This window comes from Lissotriton helveticus, chromosome 9 (genome assembly GCF_964261635.1).
Source record: "Lissotriton helveticus chromosome 9, aLisHel1.1, whole genome shotgun sequence".
In the NCBI taxonomy this organism is placed as follows: domain Eukaryota; kingdom Metazoa; phylum Chordata; class Amphibia; order Caudata; family Salamandridae; genus Lissotriton; species Lissotriton helveticus.
The window spans coordinates 788991894-789009831 of NC_136070.1; the positions used below are offsets into that span (position 1 = coordinate 788991894).

Sequence of the window (17938 nt, forward strand, 5' to 3'; positions counted from 1 at the left end):
ATGGACGCGAACCACACTAAAAACTAAACTAGGTGTCTGCGGGCAGACTAAAAATAAAAGGATCCATGCCTGAAAACCCACAACAACACACCCGTGACACACAGCTTTCGGTCCGTCACCGGCTGCTGCACTAAATGTTTGTGCTGTAGGCGGTTGGAATATAATTAGGCAGGGATCAGCTGATATCTAGAGGGGTTCGAAACGCGTCTACCTTTTTGTGGCCAATCAAGTGTCTCTTTTTTGTAGTGTACAAATATAAAATATTGAAAGGTGGGCAGGGTGTGGGTCTGCTGGAATGTGTGTGGTGTGGAATTACTGGATGATTGAGAAGAATGATGGACATGGGTGGATTGATTGGGTTTGAAAGAGAAGTTGTTGTGGTTCTACGGATGTAAAAAGATGTAATTTGTGTTTGGTTGAGATAAGTTAGTTGGTGTTTGTCAAAAATTTTAAATGGATCAAATCTTCTTCACCTGATTAATACATGTGATTTTTTGAATAAATTCTGATTAATTCAAACGGAAACAGATGTTTCATGGTGACATATTTTCAATTCAATGTGCTGGTGGAAAGACGAGAAGTGTGCATCAGTATTGGCATCTTGTTGTTTCTTGTTTGATCCAATGAGGCTGCCATCAATTCCACCTTTACCTATGCGAGTGAAATTCAGAGTGGTTACGGACCAGAAGATGCTTATCCCTCTATTCGAGGACACTTCCCGGAACACCTAATTGAGGATGGAGATATGGACAGTGCAGCTGCAAATGTATGACTTAGAAGTCTCATATTGGCGGGAGCCCACAATCCTGCTGACTTTCTGTCATGGAGCCTGCCAACAGGTTAGAAGTGGTGCAAGGATGAAGAAGAAAGGTCTGAATATTTTTTTAATATGGTGACCCACAGTGCCAGCCCCCATGCAATGACGGAAGTGGAAATACAGATGGCGACCACATCAGACACCTGCCTACAAAAGATGATCGAGGCTGTGAGAGAAAAAGCCTTGAAATGATTCCTGAAAGGATCCAGGGGGTGAAACCCACGTGACAAGAATGTCCTTATACACCTATGGCGCATCAGCCATGAGTTCAGCTACACCACAGATTAACCATTATTGAGAGGGCACCGCACTGTGCTTCCCAGCAACCTGTGGGAGGAAACAGTAAACCTCACCCATCGGGTGCACCGGGGCAAGGCCAAGACCAAAGCTCCGCTAGGAAGAAAGGTCTCGCTCACCCGGATGGACGAGAAGGTGGATGTCATTGTCAGCAAGTGTGTCCCTTGTCAGATCATTGGAGGAGGAACAGTGGTGGTTCCAACTGCAACAGAAGAACACCAGCCCCATCCTTGGACACACCTTAGTATGGACTTTGGTTGCTTCCCAGATAGAAGGTCCACCGTCGTGATAATAGATGACCACTCCAAGCATCCACTGGTGAAGGTGGTGCAATCCACAGTGTTTAGGGTGGTGAAGCCAGTAATGGACAAAATGTTTGCCCTCTTCGGACTGCCTGAAGAACTCAAAACAGACAACGGTCCCCCTTTCCAAGGCCAGGAGTTTACCTGCGTAGCCTTGGTGTACCGCACAGAAAGATTAGACTGCAGTGGTCCCAGGCAAATGGGGAGGTAGAGAGATTTCTGAGAATCCTAATCAAAACAATGAGAAAAAGGAACTGACCAAGGGGAGGATCTGGAAGAGTGCCTGCACACGTTTCTCTTGGCGTACCAGCAAACACCCCATCTTCATTAGGAGATCCACACTGTGGATCTCCTACTGAAATACCCTGCCAGAAACAGTGTCCCACCAAAGGCGGGTGGCAACCAGCCATACTAGATGTGGCAGCAACCCAAGAAAAACAATGAATCACCAAAAGAAAGCAAGCTGGATGAGGCGGGCAGCTAGTTCAACCCTGCAATTGGGGGACCTGGTCTATCTCAAAGATTGACACCCCGGACACAAACAAATTCTGAACAATTTGTAGGAGGGAACCCTGGTGAGTTCTTGAGTTTCAAAGGAAATTGGTCACAGCAAGTCAAAGGGGGTAGACTGTAACCAGAAATATAACTTAGTTCAAGGTGGCGCAAGGGACTGAAGGGATGAATCCATCCTGTCCTACATGGCAGCCATGCGAGAGTGAGGGTGGGCACAGCACCAAGACCTAGTTCATGAATTTTGACCCTACTTTCTGATTCTTGGGTCTATAAAACATTCTTAAGAGGCACACCTCCACCGTGCATGAGAGAGTGCGTCATAGTGTGGTGCTAAACGCGTGTACAATCAAGTCCCAGTATGGCTGTAGGTAGGGGCAACTCCAAGTCATATGACAGCAGTCTGCATCCAAAAACGAACATCTGGGGCTGCCCCTCTGCTCGCCACCATAACTGATCTGATGCCTGTGGGTCGTTAAGTAGGTCTTATGTATATAATTGAATTGGGTATATTTCAGCCTCATATTTCAAGAGCCCTTTTTAGAGTATGCCAAAAAACCATTCCATTCGCGCTTTGTAAAGTCCCGCCCCAGTAATTCCTCCCATCCGGGCCTAAGCGTCAACAGGGATATTTATATGAATAATTTCAGACAGAGAGCCATAGAGTCGCTTCACTAAGTGCCTCACCGAGCCCAGGGTCAGCAGTTGTTGTAGAACTGTGTATGTCTGCAGTTCATCATGCCCTCTGACCTACAGACCTCGGAATGTCCGTGTTCAAGCTCCATACATCAAAAACTGACTAGGTGGTAGGTCAAATTGAGTTACTAAGTCCTCCATCAGGAGTAGAAGTCCCATCTAGTAGCATTCTCCAATTGTCTCTTTACCGGCGTCGTTCCGTGTTGACAGCTGTCCCGCCGTGAAAAGGGTGAGTGGGCCCCCATAGGGAAGACCAACAAAAGGTAGGGTAGGGGCATATAGCGGAGTCCCCACCATCCTGAGGACACAGTCTCTCCAAAATTTCAAAGCCACCACCAGCAACACTCCTGGGTCGGGCAGCGCCGGATAGAACAATTTAGCTACTGGGCGATCCATTGAAGCTAGATGGCCAAGGAATAGATCTCAAAGTTTGGGGTGCCTAAGCCTCCCTCATTTACTGGATGCTCTAACATTTCCAGTGATACTTTGTAGTGACACGCATCCCATTTTAATTCCCTGAGTATGGTATCCAGTTGTCTAAACCAAGAGACAGGTATCCACACCAGGAGGTTAGTAAAGAAGTACAACTATCTCGGGAGCATGACCATCTTGGACACTGAGATTCTGGCCCTGAGTGGTAGTTTCAACGATCTGCATAAGAGGAAACAAGTCTGGAACGATCCTAGAGACCTCCCCAGAGTACTCTCCTTTAGAGCCTTCAGGAAGGGAAACAACTGAATGCTCAAGTATTTAAAAGTAGTGGGTGACCAGGACAGACCTTAGTGTGTCTGACAGCCACTGGGCATCCAAGACCACCAAAAACAGACAGGTCTTTCATTTGTTGACTTTGAGACCAGAAAGCTCCTCACATTCCCCCAATAGCCTAAAGGTCATTGTGGAACCTGTCGGGCCACCGGGTAGGTACAATAAAAGGTCATTGGCATATAAAGGATATAATGTGCTCCCTGCCTTCCACTACCATCCCAGTGCCTGCCCCTTCTCTCTGAAATAACTTCTCCAAGGGTTCGATACACAGTTCAAATAGGAGGGGTGAGAGTGGGCACCCATGTCTGATGCCTCTGTGGACTCCATATTTTGGTGAGATAGTTCCCCCCCGTTCTGACTCGTGCGGTAGGTGCAGAGAAGATCAGCTTGAGCCAACTAATCCATCGTGCTCCCAGTCCCATTTGCTTTAAAACTGCCGTCAAGAAATCCCATCTCACCGAGTCAAATGTCTTCTCAAGATCTACGGATATCAAACAGTCTCCCTGTTAAGATTGCGCCTCTGGGTGGTAGAAGACATGATATAACCATTGCAAATTGAGGGAGATGCTGGGGGGTCGGGATGAAGGTATTCTAATATTCATTTATTAAAGCTTACAATGTAACGTTTACAATGCAACTTTTAAAACGCACTACCATTAAAACAAAACTTTTACAACGCAAAAACTATTACAACGCATACATTTACAACGCATGTTTTTTACAACGCAGATACTTTTACAACGCATACCATTACAACGTAAGTATTGGTAAGTATATAATTATATTTAAAATGTTATATGTTTGGTATTTTGGGTAAAGGGGTATTTTTAGGGTTCAGGGTCAGTTTTGGGTTTTTGGGTAAAGGGGAATTTTTAGGGTTCAGGGTCAGTTTTGGGTTTTTGGGTAAAGGGGTATTTTTAGGGCTCAGGGTCAGTTTGGGGTTTTTGGGTAAAAGGGTATTTTTAGGGTTCAGGGTCAGTTTTGGGTTTTTGGGTAAAAGGGTATTTTTAGGGTTCAGGGTCAGTTTTGGGTTTTTGGGTAAAGGGGTATTTTTAGGGTTCAGGGTCAGTTTTGGGTTTTTGGGTAAAGGGGTATTTTTAGGGTTCAGGGTCAGTTTTGGGTTTTTTGGTAAAAGGGTATTTTTAGGGTTCAGGGTCAGTTTTGGGTTTTTGGGTAAAGGGGTATTTTTAGGGTTAAGGGTCAGTTTTGGGTTTTTGGGGTACAGGGGTACAGGGTAAAGAAAAAGAAAAAATTTAAATAAATTAATTAAATGAAATTAAATTAAATTAAATTAAATTATATTAATTTTACATATATTACATTAAAAAAATAATTATATACTTACCAATACTTACGTTGTAATGGTATGCGTTGTAAAAGTATATGCGTTGTAAAAAATTGCGTTGTAAATGTATGCGTTGTAATAGTTTTTGCGTTGTAAAAATTTCGTTGTAAAGGTAGACGTTGTAAAAGTATGCGTTATAACGTCATACATCCAAAGCTGGCATATGGGGTAACAGTTCAATGCCCAAGATTTTAATAAGGAATTTAAAGTCCATGTTGAGCATAGACAGGGGTCATAATGCTGTGACAGGTGCGCACTGGGCTGTAGTCTTGGGAAGCAGGATCACAACTGCATCCCTGGTAGATTTGGGCAGGACTCCTCGTTCCAGGGAGTCTGCATATAATGTTTCCAACTTTAGGGTTAGGGCCCACGTGAAGGCTGAGTAAAACTCAGCTGGAAGTCCATCTGGGCCCAGTGCCTTTCCAGTGGCCATCTCTGAGATGGCAACCTGAATCTCTTGGTCCGTCACCGGACCACCCACGCTTTTCTTGAGCACCTCGGGGGAGTTCTCGCAGAGGAAGCCTTTGTAAAAAGGCATCCTGTATAACCAATGGCAGGTCCCTGCGGCTTTCATATAATGAATTGTATTATTCTTTGAAAGGAGGCATTAACAGGTCTGGGAGAGTATTGCAGTGAACTGTCTACGGACAGCAGGTGTGTGATAGGGGCCCTATGAGACTTCGGTTTAATAAGCCACGCTAGGAGTCTGGCCGGCAGCCCTCCTCCTTCTGCACTCTTGCAATTTATTGTTTGTAGTCATGGCATCTGAGTCATTCTAAAATAGTGTTGCATTGTTCTTTCCTGTCCCTGAGCCTGCCCTTTGCGGTCTTGCCTGTTCCCAAGGCACTATCCAGTGGGGAGTTTGCCATCTAGTGTTTGGAGTTCTCCATTCAGTTCCCTCCACATTCCAATCGGGTGGCCTAGACAACTACCACCACTTTAAATGCTTCCCACTCAATCAGTCTGGAAGACGCAGAGCCCTGGTTGGTGTGAAAGTATCCAGTTTAGGACTAGCCTAGGGAATCCTAGAAACCTATATCTTTGAGAGACACAGAATTAATATGCCATTTTGGGGTGTCTGGGCGGTCCTCAATCTGCCAAAAGCCATGGACAATGATCCGAGAGGGTGCAACCCAAGTACTTAGTCCTGGTGAAAAAATGACTGAGTCTATTGGAGCACACAAATTTGTCCAGTTGGGTGTGGAGTCGATGAATGTGGAAATAGTGAGAGCAATCCTTGGTCACCCCATGTTGAGCCCTCCAGGCGTTGGATAGACCTCACCCCTCGAGTCAGTCTCCAAGGCCCTCCAGCATCTTATGGGCTGGGGCGCCAGGCATCGGAGAAGTAGAGCAGTCCTGCAAGACATTGGCCACTCCATTAAAACCCCCTCCACCAGTAATAGGTCATCTGAGACCAGTGGCGACAGGAAGGCCAAATGGTCTTGATTGGGGGCATAAATGCTTTCCAACATGATTTCTATGCCCAGTAGCCTACCTTTAAGTAAAACATAACATCCCTCCTTATCTACAGTAGATTCAATAAGCTTGAAGGGGGTACCAGCCCGCATTCAGATAAGTGTCCCCATGCAAAGGCTGAGTAGGAGGTCGCGTATAACTGACCTCCCCTCCTAGATCTTAAGCATTCGACCTTCCCCCCCAAGAAAGATAAGGCTCTTGTAGCATAGCGACTTGCCCTCCCCCATGTGGAAAATATCTAAATATATTATGGGGCTTACACGCCAAACCCATTTCCCGAATATTCCAGGTCAGGAATCTTAGTGTGAGACTGAGGTGCTGCATCTAGTCAAACATTGGGTATATCCCCCTTGCACCCAACTCCCAGTGGCTGCCTCCCCCAGACCAATAGATTGCACAACCCCTGAGATACATTGTAAAATCTCACAACCATAAACTCCTTTCACCCAAGAGCAGTTCAGCAACGGCTGGCTGCCCAAACCTTTAAAGTGAAAACACCTTCACCAGTTTTCTAGCAAGGGTCAGTCTATATAGGGTAGGCCATATAGTAAAAGTGTGACCATGTTCTTATCTGCACCGGCCCCTCAATCAGTTGTTAACTGGGCATTTAGAAGCAAATTCTCCTGGGATCCACATTCCCCACAAGCTATGACCACTTAGTTAATAGGAGGGGTGCCCTCTGATAAATCCCCAGCCTTAAGATCAAACCATCATCAGCTGAGAGAACTGCATCCCCAGATCTACTCTGGGTGTCAGCCATCATATATGTAGCTCAGCCCCTCAAATCAGGTTGTTCACTGATTTTGGAGTCACCAAGAGCAAGGCGGCCTCATCTGCCAAGGAGTCCTCAGAGGCTATTGATCGAGTATTTGAATGTATTCCAGGCACAGATTTGGTTCCCTGGGTTGCAGCGATCTCGATCATCCCCTGGAGAGAAGCTGCCTTTTCATATTCAGTTTGCAAAGGTGAAGGACTCTTTAGCGTGTGGCCGCCTGGGGTTGTGTGTACTGTCTTATGTGCCCCGCACCGGGGCACCCACTATCTAAGTCTGGCCCTTGGTAGTGTGGTTCCCGCTTTGTAAGCCTCCAACCATTCTCAGGCCCGGGCCGGATCCTCACAGAAATGGGGAGTGCATCAAGCATGACACTGAGCCTGGCACAGAACATCAGAGAATATTGCAAACTTTCCTCCCTAAAGGCCTTCTTTACTTCCAGGAAGGAAGCATGCTTGGCTCGTACTACAGCTGTGAAGTCAGGGAACATTGAAACTTTGGCATTGTCCACCATGAAGGGGCACAAGGTCTGTGGTGCTTGCAAAATAATTTCACTTTTTTGTAATGTAGTAACCATGCTACAACAGGGCGGGGTGGGTGGTCAGGTGCCAGGAGACAAACCGGCAACCTGTGTGCTCGTTCCAGGGTGAAGAAAGGGGTGAGTCAGTTCTGGGTCACTTTAGCTAGGAGCCATCTCTCCAAGTATGATACCATGTCTTCCCTCTCCGTCCCTTCGAGTAATACGACCACCAGGATTTTATACTGGTGGTTCAGCTGTTCACGTCTTCTGCCCTATGTTCTGAGATGTGGACCTTGTCTGTCAATTCTTCCATCTGGCGAGACTACTTGCGATTGTCCAGTTGCAGCTCTCCCATGGTATCCTCCACCTTCTTAAACCTGTCGGCCAGTTTTCTGTGTTCAGTTTGCAAGAGGCCTAGACTCATGGATACTGCCCTTATATTTCGCTTGGAGGGTGTCTTTAGTGTCTGCTTTTGCCGCCAGTATCTTTTCCAAGTGCAAATAGATGGAGACAGAAGGAAAATCCGATCCAGCTGGGTCAGTAGTCAGGGATTGAGGGATCTTCCCCAGTCCTGGATGGGCTCTGGCCCCCATAGTTTTAAGCATACCCATAGTAGTGTGCTAGCAGAGACCTTTGTAAGAACGACAAGCTGGGTGCAGGTAGGTCATGCACAGGTCACTTCCTCAGGAAGGGGAACAGTCTCTCGGCCAACGTATATCAGTGTAAAATAAGTCAATCCTGGGAGGTCTGATCGTTGGCCCAAACAGGACTCTTCGCTCTCACCCTAGTGGTACTGTCAATAAGGGAATGAGGTCGATAGGACTCCACCCAAGCATGCAGCTCACCAGGGCCCCGCATGGGGCTGCTTGCACCTCCAGCGAAGGCTCCTCCACAACAGAAGAGAGGCGCGATGGTCTCCTGTTCTCAGTAGACGTCACAATAGGTCTTCAAGGGGGTGGGGGAATCGCCCCACGGGCAGCTTGGAAGTGCACCTCAGTGAGTTAGTGCGGTCCATAACTTCCCCCTCGTACCTCAACATCACAATTATGCAAATGAGGACAGTGTGGTCAGGGCCATTCCGTTGGTTTAGATCTTTCAGCCCTCAGGGGGTATGCAACACATGGTCACAATTTTACGGTGGGCTTGTCTCCACCAAAGATCCAAGTCCAGCCTCAGTGCTCCCTGCCAATGGAGGAGGGGCTCTTCAATGCAAGCTAGCCAGTCCCAGTCTATGTAGTTCCCCCGGGGGTCCCAGGGCATACCCCACAACTACGGTCCTCCATGCATCAGACCCTTCCACTTTGTGGTTCGAACCGGCGGCTAGCTGTGGGGTCCTCCCAGTTACTGCAGGAGGAGAAGGGAAGTCCCCAGATAAAGCATAGCATTTTCCCAACCAGTGAACTAGACCCCGGACTTCGATTATAGCCCCGAATAGCTCATCACCTCTGCATGCTGCGAGTCTCCACCTGTCATTGTTCTTACTTCAGTTGGCTGGGGCCCTCAAGGATTCTCAATATGTGGCAGTCTCCCAGCGCAGCTGCAACTTTTTAAGAGCTGTGGTCTTCTTTGGGGGGGCCTCACTATTACCACTGTCATGCCAATCAGGCCCAAGCCGGGTGGCCCACAGGCCATGGACCAGGTGCCCAAGCCGTCAGAGTTCTCAGTGGGCCCCAGCTTGCATATTTGGCATCGCAGCCTCAGGGGGTGGGTGCCAAGGTCCCCCATGCCCTTGCTACTTCACTTATAAGCTGCGTTCCAGCTCAAGCCCCTGATTACTCCATCTCAGCGAGGAGGGGCGAACACACCTGGTCTCTGCTCTGACCCCCCCCCAGGGTCTCAAGGCCTCTCTTCAGGACCTCACCAAGGCCTGTGCACTCAACTGGAGTCTTCAATGGGATTCCTTCAGTCTGTCAGGGTCTCTCTGCCGACCCACTGGAGCCACTCCATTCGGCCTCGGGCGCCATCTTGAGGGCTGACGCCGGGCTTTGGTTTCAGCTGGGATTATCAGCTCTTCCGCCTTGTAAGGCACCCCCGACACAGGAATCAGTTGCCACTACTGTCATCCAGTCTGTGGGGGCTTGCAAGTGTCCAGGGCTGCGGATTGCAAAGGATATTGGTCGGGCCGGCACGGAGCAACAGACTCACACGTCCGCCATTGTTGTCTCCAAGCAATGCCCTGGACACATACTCTTAAGGAGTATTAGTGCCCTGTGCATTCACTGTGTTCAGCACAATGCCTATGATTAGGGTTCCCAGAGTCGCCACATTATCCACCTATAGTAGCAGTGGAGAGGAGTTTTTTTAGAAATAGAGGTAGGGCAAAGAAATGCCTGCCTAGTGAGGCAGTCTCACCTCCATAAGTAATGACAGGAATAAGGAAGTTGGTAAAGAGAAAACTGCGTTTCCGAAGGCTTTCGATGCTTAGTTGAGGAGTAGTTACTACACCTCTTTGTTGGTGGTGACCGTCATGATTTAACCATGATGTGTTGTGGTACAACTGTATGTCAGTAAATAGGCAGATTTGGATTAATGCACGATAAACACTTCTGGTGGAATCTAAATAAGGCCCCTAGTGTGAGAAAGGGTATGGTTAATTTTTGTAAATTGGTGTCTGAAAATAAGCTAGCTAAGCCTACTTAATCGGAGATTTCTGATTGTGGTGATTAAAAAACACAAAGCAGCTAGGAAACAATTTGTTTCTAACATAGATCATTGTAGCCTGAATTACAAGACCATCGTTATTTGCTACCAGTTACCCAAGGTATACAAATTTGGCAAAGTTGGAAAACGTCACCCTTCATGAAGTTTGGTACATTTTTCCACCTTTGACCCAAAGTACCCAGCTACACCTGGCTACAGTGAATTGTTTTCACTCAAGTTATCAAAGGCTGACAACTCTGAATAACAAAGGAGCAAACACAATGACTGGTGCCTAAAGAGTTGCATATTTCCCATGCCCGCCTGTTAGAATAGAGAAATTAATGTTTATGCATTGTTCTATGCGAGTTAGCATTTGCTGCGCCATTTTCTATGTGGATGCAATTTTGAGACATAACCTAAACTAATTCCTCGTCATTTCTGAGAAAAGGCCTCTGCTGAGTTTCAATTCCCAGAGGTTGAGTTTTGCTTCACTAATAAATACACTGTCCTTATAAGCACATACCTTTTCTACTAGATAGAGACCTTCTCCCATTTGTCTTATGGTGGGCACAGGTAGAGCGGCCTTGAGTAGCAGATAGTGTGAGCCCTGCCTTAGAATCAAAACGTATCCTCTGTACTTCATTGTTTAGCTGCATCTGCTTTTAAAATTTCAGTGTGGGTGTGCCTTCATTGTGAGAAAGTGCCATCTTTCTTGCATGGTTTGCCATCACTTTTTGCTGAATTGCTGATGTGCTTTGACTGAGTGTGCCCTGGGCTCCTACCAATCAGGTGCCCAGAATAAGCAGCTATTGGTTTGTATACTCTGTCTGATCGATTCTTCATTTGATATACAAGGTTGAGAGGTGATCGTGAGTGACCCGGGTGACCCTAATCAGGCCACTTCCTTCAGTTGGTGCCCGAACAGGCACTCCTTCGGGTGAGTGACCCATCCCCTTCCGGGGACGGGGGGGAGGTCGAGGCCATCATCAGGTCAGACCGACGAATCAAGGATCCCTGCACGAAGAGTTTCTGATACTCGTAGCTGCCCCTTCTGTCCCGCCGAACAGTACCTCGCCCAGTGGTCATCACGACTGGAGTCCTGAACAGTGAAATCCTTGGATCTGATCATTTGGTCTGAAGAGTCGGCAGTGGAGAATCAGTTTGTTTCTGCTACTCATATCAGGTGAGTTTGTTTTGTTTCTTTGTGGATATGGTACCATTGTGGTTTGAATTTGGTACGGTCTGAGGACCGTTTTTGGATAAAAGCATTTGCAACTGCTTTGCCAGGCATAAATAGTGAACTTGTTTTCCTTTTGAAATGCCAGGCATCAGGGGCGAGGTCGGCACCCGAACAAAATGGCCGCCGCCTAGTGAAGCTCTGGACCGCCACAAACTTCCCCAATTATCCTATCTGTCAACCGCAGTGGTGCGCGGTAATAAATATAAGGCACCGTGAACAGCGGGCACTGATCTAGCCTTTTCCGGTGCTCGCAGCCCTGAGATTGATCGAGGTTGGCCGTCCGCAACGTTCACGCGCTGTACCTCATTTGGGAGCCGGGGCCTCGAGTGATTTGCTGACCCGGCACTCAACAACATATCCCACACCTCTCCGAGTGCAATGCGGTTGCGTTGGCGGCCCAGAACAAAGTGTGTGCTGGGGGGCTGTTGTGTGAAGCACCGGGATAGCTATCTGCCAGAGTTCCCAGTGGTAAAGTACGTGGCGGAATCCGATGCCCGGATGCCGGGCCTCCACGGGGGAGGGAAGAAAGAGGCGCCTCTACTTGCCTGGCCGGAGGCTGTCCACGGCATACTCCTGCCTACCTGAAGGTACCGGCTCCATCGCACACGGCACCCGCTGAGATCCTGCACAGATATCGGTGGCATCGGCGCCTCTGGGGGGCGCAGCCGTCCTTTTCACCCTGCTGGGCGTTACGGGTGCCATCGCGGGCCCCGGCGGGACTACCTGCATTGCAGGGCCATGCTTGGCTCCTGGTCTGCTGGAGGCACCATCCCAGGTGGTGTTTGTTTGCCGCTCGATTAAAGAAACGCAGGGCAGAGAAGAACCTGACACAGAGCACCCGGCTAGACCGCCCGGAGGACGAGAGTGACCCAGTCCGACATATTCACCAGTGCCGGCTTCAGAGCTCTGGGCGGCCCTCATGACCTGCCACTCACTCATGCCACATATGCCCCAACATGTGCAGTATCCATATTTAAAGTGAACATAACGCAACTGCGGCCTATTTGTTGAAGATGGCCCCAGCAGGTCCATTGAACCTCAGTGTGCGCTGCCCAACCTGGGCGGGGCAAGAGGGCGCACGATACAACCTTCAGGACCCCTCCATACCAGGGTGCAATATTTATTGACGCAACCCCCCCTCCTTGACACGGCCTACTAACAGGAGAGCAACAAGGAACTACTCTAGGGGTAGGAAACCCAACAGGCCTCGTGTGCTTACCCTATACAGTGGCAGGCGGCCGTGAGTACTATCACCTAGTTTTTCGCAAATTTAGCCGCTCAACTATTGTTTGGAACCATGGGAGGCAGGGGTCCACATGTCGTGGACCAGACCAAACTGGACAAATACACTTGTGCCAAATCGAGCCAGGAACAGCTGGAGCGTGCTACGACACCCACAGAGGAACAAGCGCGAAAGGCGAGCGAAGAAGTCACTTTGCAAGATATTATGTCGACGCTTAACAAGGTACACTCATCCCTCCCGGCATAATAACGTGCACCTTTTAAGCGTGCCAGAAGAAACTGAGGACCGGCAGTGGACCTTTTTGTGGAAGACCTAATCAAAAAACACCTGAAACCTCAAGATCTTTCGCAGTATTTCTCAGTCGAGAGAGCCCACCGAATCACAGGAGGCCAGCCCAAACCAGGTGCACCACCCAGACCTATTCTGGCCTGCATTTTCAACTTTAGGGATCGAGATCTCATTCTGCAGACTTACAGAATAGCTCCTCTGGTGCAATACGAACACAGTACAATATCGTTCTTTCCCGATTATACAGCTGCCGTAGTTAAACAGAGGCACACCTTCCAGGCAATCAAGAAAGAACTCTGTGCTCGTGACCTCAAATACTCAATGATATTCCCGTCGAAATTGAGATTGGTGGTAGACGGGAAAGTGTGGTTCTTCACGTCACCGGAGGACACCCAAGACTGGCTTAATGGGTGCCACCAGGTCACCAATCGTGGAAGATCCGGAAGAGACAACGATCGACTGGCAACAAGTGCAACACCGTTGCAGCAACAAGAGGAAGGAACCATGCACAACGGCTCCAATAAAGTCAAGTAACTGGAAACATATTAGAACTTCTCTCAAAGGCCGAGAGCCTCAGACACTGTCTGACGAAATAACAAGCTTCTAGAGCGGCATCAATGTGGAGGTGGCAACTACCTGTTTGATGTGTATGACCCAGACAAAATGAGACCGCCGGACCAACCTCTATGAATATTGCCTCGGATGCTAAATGCTTTCAACGCAGTTTGATGCACTGCCCTCGGATGCTGTACTAGGTCCTTGAGAGACTCGTGATCACTGTTGCAGACCCATGCACGGCTGCAAGATACACCACAACAGATAAGAAAAGGGGGCTGGGGGGATACCGGGGTGACTTATCCTCCACAAAGGTATTGAACAATAGGAATTAGGCACTCTGCAAGGTTGGGGAGGCGGGCAGTTTATAAACCGTCATGCAGGGAGGCAGGGTGGGGCAACTGTTTTTAGTTCTCAGTTCTCGTTTGCCTTTTCTTCTTTATTCGATGTTCACGTGTATGGTACAACAGTTTAATCTCCGTGTGAGACCGCACTTTATACGTCAGATACAATGCTCTGACTTAAACAGTCCTAATGTCATATGTAACCACACACCCTAACCCAGTTATTCCCTAGTCCACACAGGTCCAAACCTGCCATTCTTTTCCTGGAATGTGAATGGCCTCGGAGATAAAGTGAAGAGAGGCTTAGCGCTCCAATTTCTTAAACGCAGCGCACCAGCGGTGGTGCTCCTGCAGGAAACCCACCTTGTAGGCACCACTTCTAAGGCCTTCGACAGAAGGGGTGTCAAATTGATAGTGCATTCTGAATTCTCCACAGGCTTCCGAGGGGTTGGGATTCTGGGTAAGAAACAGTCCCCCCTCATGGTCAAACGTAAATACTCCGATGATCAAGGCCGCTTCGCAGCTGCTACCTGCCAATGGGAGGGGTGATTGCTCAACATAGTTACAGTCTATATTCCCCCTGCACTTCATTCGGTAGCGCTCCCAGCGCTCAGCGAGTTTCTGCTCCGTCTCCCAGAGGGAGAGCTTATATTGGGATGTCACTTTAACGCAGCTCTTTATGATGATCTCGACCGAGCGCCCCCGTGACCACAACACCGCTCCCATTCCATTCTCACGGACTTCCTTGAGACAATAGGTCTTGTGGACGTCTGGCGTTCTCACTTCCCGCACGCACGCCAATTCATGTATCACTCAGGAGCCCATAATATTCTTTCTACAATAGAGCATATTTTGTCATCAGCAGATAATGTAGGGAGCTTTGTGAAAATAACACACTCACTGCAAGGAATTTCAGATCATTCCCCCGTATCAGCCAAATTCACGCGGAACACCTCCACACACCGTCGCATATTTCCGATTTATCCGGGCTACCTTAAAAATCCTCAAATTTGAAAAGGTTTGTCCACAGCCACGAACCACTATTTTGACGAAAATGTACCATTGGTCTCATCGCCCCTTATCCTCTGGGAAGCATGCAAAATGGTCCTGCGGGAACAAGCTATCTCCTGGATTGCGGACTACAAAAGGGAGAAGGCACACACGGTTTCAACACTCGAACACGAGCTACAAACACTAGAAGCACAACACTCTCATGATCGTCCGACATTAACACACATCTACTCCAGCTCAAAAAAAACGAATACAAGGAATATTTGTGGGAAGATGCTAAAACCAGACTGACAACCACGCGCCATACCATATATGAAACAGAACATTAAGCCGGCCGGCTACTGGCGTGGCTAGACAAGCAGGAGGGCGTGAGACGCTGGGTTTGCGGAGCTCCAGACTGCTCCGGGTGTGGTGGTAACGGATTCCCAAGTTATAGTATTTGTATTTGAATTTTGGTATTTGTTAGGCGCGTGTATCACCCGTAGGTCTCGCAGAGCCAGCAGAATACTCAGATAACCTGTGTGTACATTAGCGCGCCACTACTCTGAGCTCTATACCCCAGCAGCTACGATAGAGCAGAAAGAGGCAGAGTTGTTTCTCAGAGATAACCGCCTCCCTATGTTAGCAGAATACGATTCCATAAAAATAGAGTCAGAGCTCACTACTGAGGAATTAACATTGGCAATAGGGAACATACAGTCAGGGAAAGGCCTGGGACCAAATGGCATTCCTATTGAACTATTTCAAAAAAGCACAACTACGCTCACCTCCTATCTATTGACTATGTACAACGCCAGCTTAGTAAAAGGTGAGCTCCCTAAAGATCGTAGAACAGCAACGATTGTGGCCATACATAAACCTGGGAAGCCAGCCCGGGACTGCGCTTCCTACAGACCCATCTCCCTAATCAATGCAGAAGCCAAGATCTTGGCCCAAGTTTGATCAAATAGACTCACACCCCACCTCACTACTTTGATTCACCCTGACCAGTCAGGGTTCATGCCTGGCAGGAACACAGCCCTAAATTTAAGGCGACTCCAGAGTGCACTAGGACGTAAACACACGATACAGGAAGAAGCTGTGATATTGTCCCTAGACGCCCATATGCCTTTGATACGGTAGAGTGGCCGTTCCTATATGCAGTCCTCACACGGTTTGGTTTTGGACATATATGCTGCTCATGGGTAATATTACTCTACACGAAACCCCTTGCGCATGTAGTGGCGAATGGGCACATTTCTAAGAAATTCCAGCTAGGACGAGGCACAAGACAGGGATGCCCGTTATTGCCGCTGCTTTTTTGCATTAGTTTTAGAGCCCCTCGCATCATGGATATGACAAGGTGGCAAGGCCCGTTTACTTGCGGACTCCGCTGGACGGAGAGTTGCGAGGGTCGCATATCCCTATATGCTGATGATATCCTGCTATATCTGGCTTCCCCCTATCTTTCCTTACATAGCATCCTACATATTTGCGAGGCCTACAGAAAACGCTCAGGTTATACCATTAATTAGAGTAAATCCATACTGAATGTCCTACAAGACCCGCCTCCGAGACTGCCTAAAGGCTGTGCAGTGAAAATAGCAGAGGACAGCTTCAAATACTTGGGGATACATATCACATCTGACTCGGAGGATTTTATTACATTAAACCTGCAGGAACCCTAAAGAGGTTGCATAGAGACATCAAACACTGGCCGTCCCTGCCGTTGACACTTCTAGGAAGGGCAGTACTTTTCAAAATGATGGCTCTTCCCTGATTTTTATGTGCCCTACAGAACACCCCATTCCTTGTCCCTCCAGCCTATTTCTAGGCCATTGAGTCGGAGGTGACCAAACTTTTATGGAATGGGAAACCGGCCCGGATAGCGATGACCACATTATTTTGCTCATGCTATGATGGAGGCATAGCACTACTCAACATACAAATGTACTATTGGGCATCCCAGCTGACCGTAATAAACCAATGGATACATGTCCCACACACTGATCCGGCCTATCATCTTGACAGCCTTACGCTAGGGGTAGAGTCACTTAATCGAGCACTGTACAATACTAACTGCCAGAGGGCCCTGGTAGGGCCGACTAAACATACGGTCCATCTTTGGCACACTGTACAGAGAAAGCTCGGATGGAATAAAAAGATCACACAAGCAACACCCCTTTGGGACACTGCCATGTTGGGTTCACTACACAATAGTAAAGGATTCAAACAATGGGATGACATAGGGATATCGCTTGTAGGCGATCTCAGGGCCAAGGGAACGGTAATTCCATTTGCCCAACTCCAAGACCAATACGAGATGGAGCCTTCAGAACTGTTTCGCTATCGCCAGATTTGACACACACTGGAGGCAGCTATTCTGCCCGACACCGTCCTTCCAGAAGTTTCCCCCTTGGAAGACAGGATATTGACTGAACACATGCACAAAAAAGCCATGTCCTTAACATATTGGAAACTAATCAATAATCACCCTGACCCCACACTTTCCCTACAGGAGAGATGGCAGGAAGAGGTGGGAGACATGGAAGAGACGGATTGGAAAGAGGCACTAGCGTCCCCGAGGGAGGTGGCAATTTCGTCAAAACGACGTTTAATTAAACTCAAAGTGTTACACCGAATATACTACACTAGGGTATTGCTATATAAAATGAGAAGGTCTGATAGTCAGCTCTGCCTACGAAAGTGTGGGGCAACGGATACTTTTTACCATATATTGTGGGATTGTCCTGAAATTATGACGTTTTGGGAGGCAGTGATGTCTACCATAATGAATGTCAGTGGGGCCCCGGTACCTCTGGAGCCTAGGAGATGTCTTCTAAATATCTGGGAAGCTACAGACCTTAATATTGCAGCACAAATTTGAGCGACACTAGGTATAACAATAGCTAAAAGGAACATTGCAAAACAGTGGGGAGTACAAACTACTCCCACTGTAAGAGAGTAAGGATTTGGTTATGGCGATGGTGGGCGAAAGAGCAGTATACATACACAGCGGGTGTCCTAAGAAGTGGGAACGGGTGTGGGGGAAGTGGAATGCCTTCAGAGGTAATATATGTGCATTGCCGACCGACGATCTGTCAATAGACAACAGTGAATGAATCATGAACTATGGAA

The 17938-nt window shown here is 48.1% G+C and overlaps 1 protein-coding gene across 1 annotated transcript in view; it reads right to left on the minus strand.

Annotated features, from left to right (window-relative positions):
• The window catches only part of LOC144781872 (cytochrome P450 2C19-like), a 303887-nt gene that overhangs the window by 146250 nt on the left and 139699 nt on the right, over nucleotides 1–17938 (minus strand). The window lies entirely within an intron of this gene.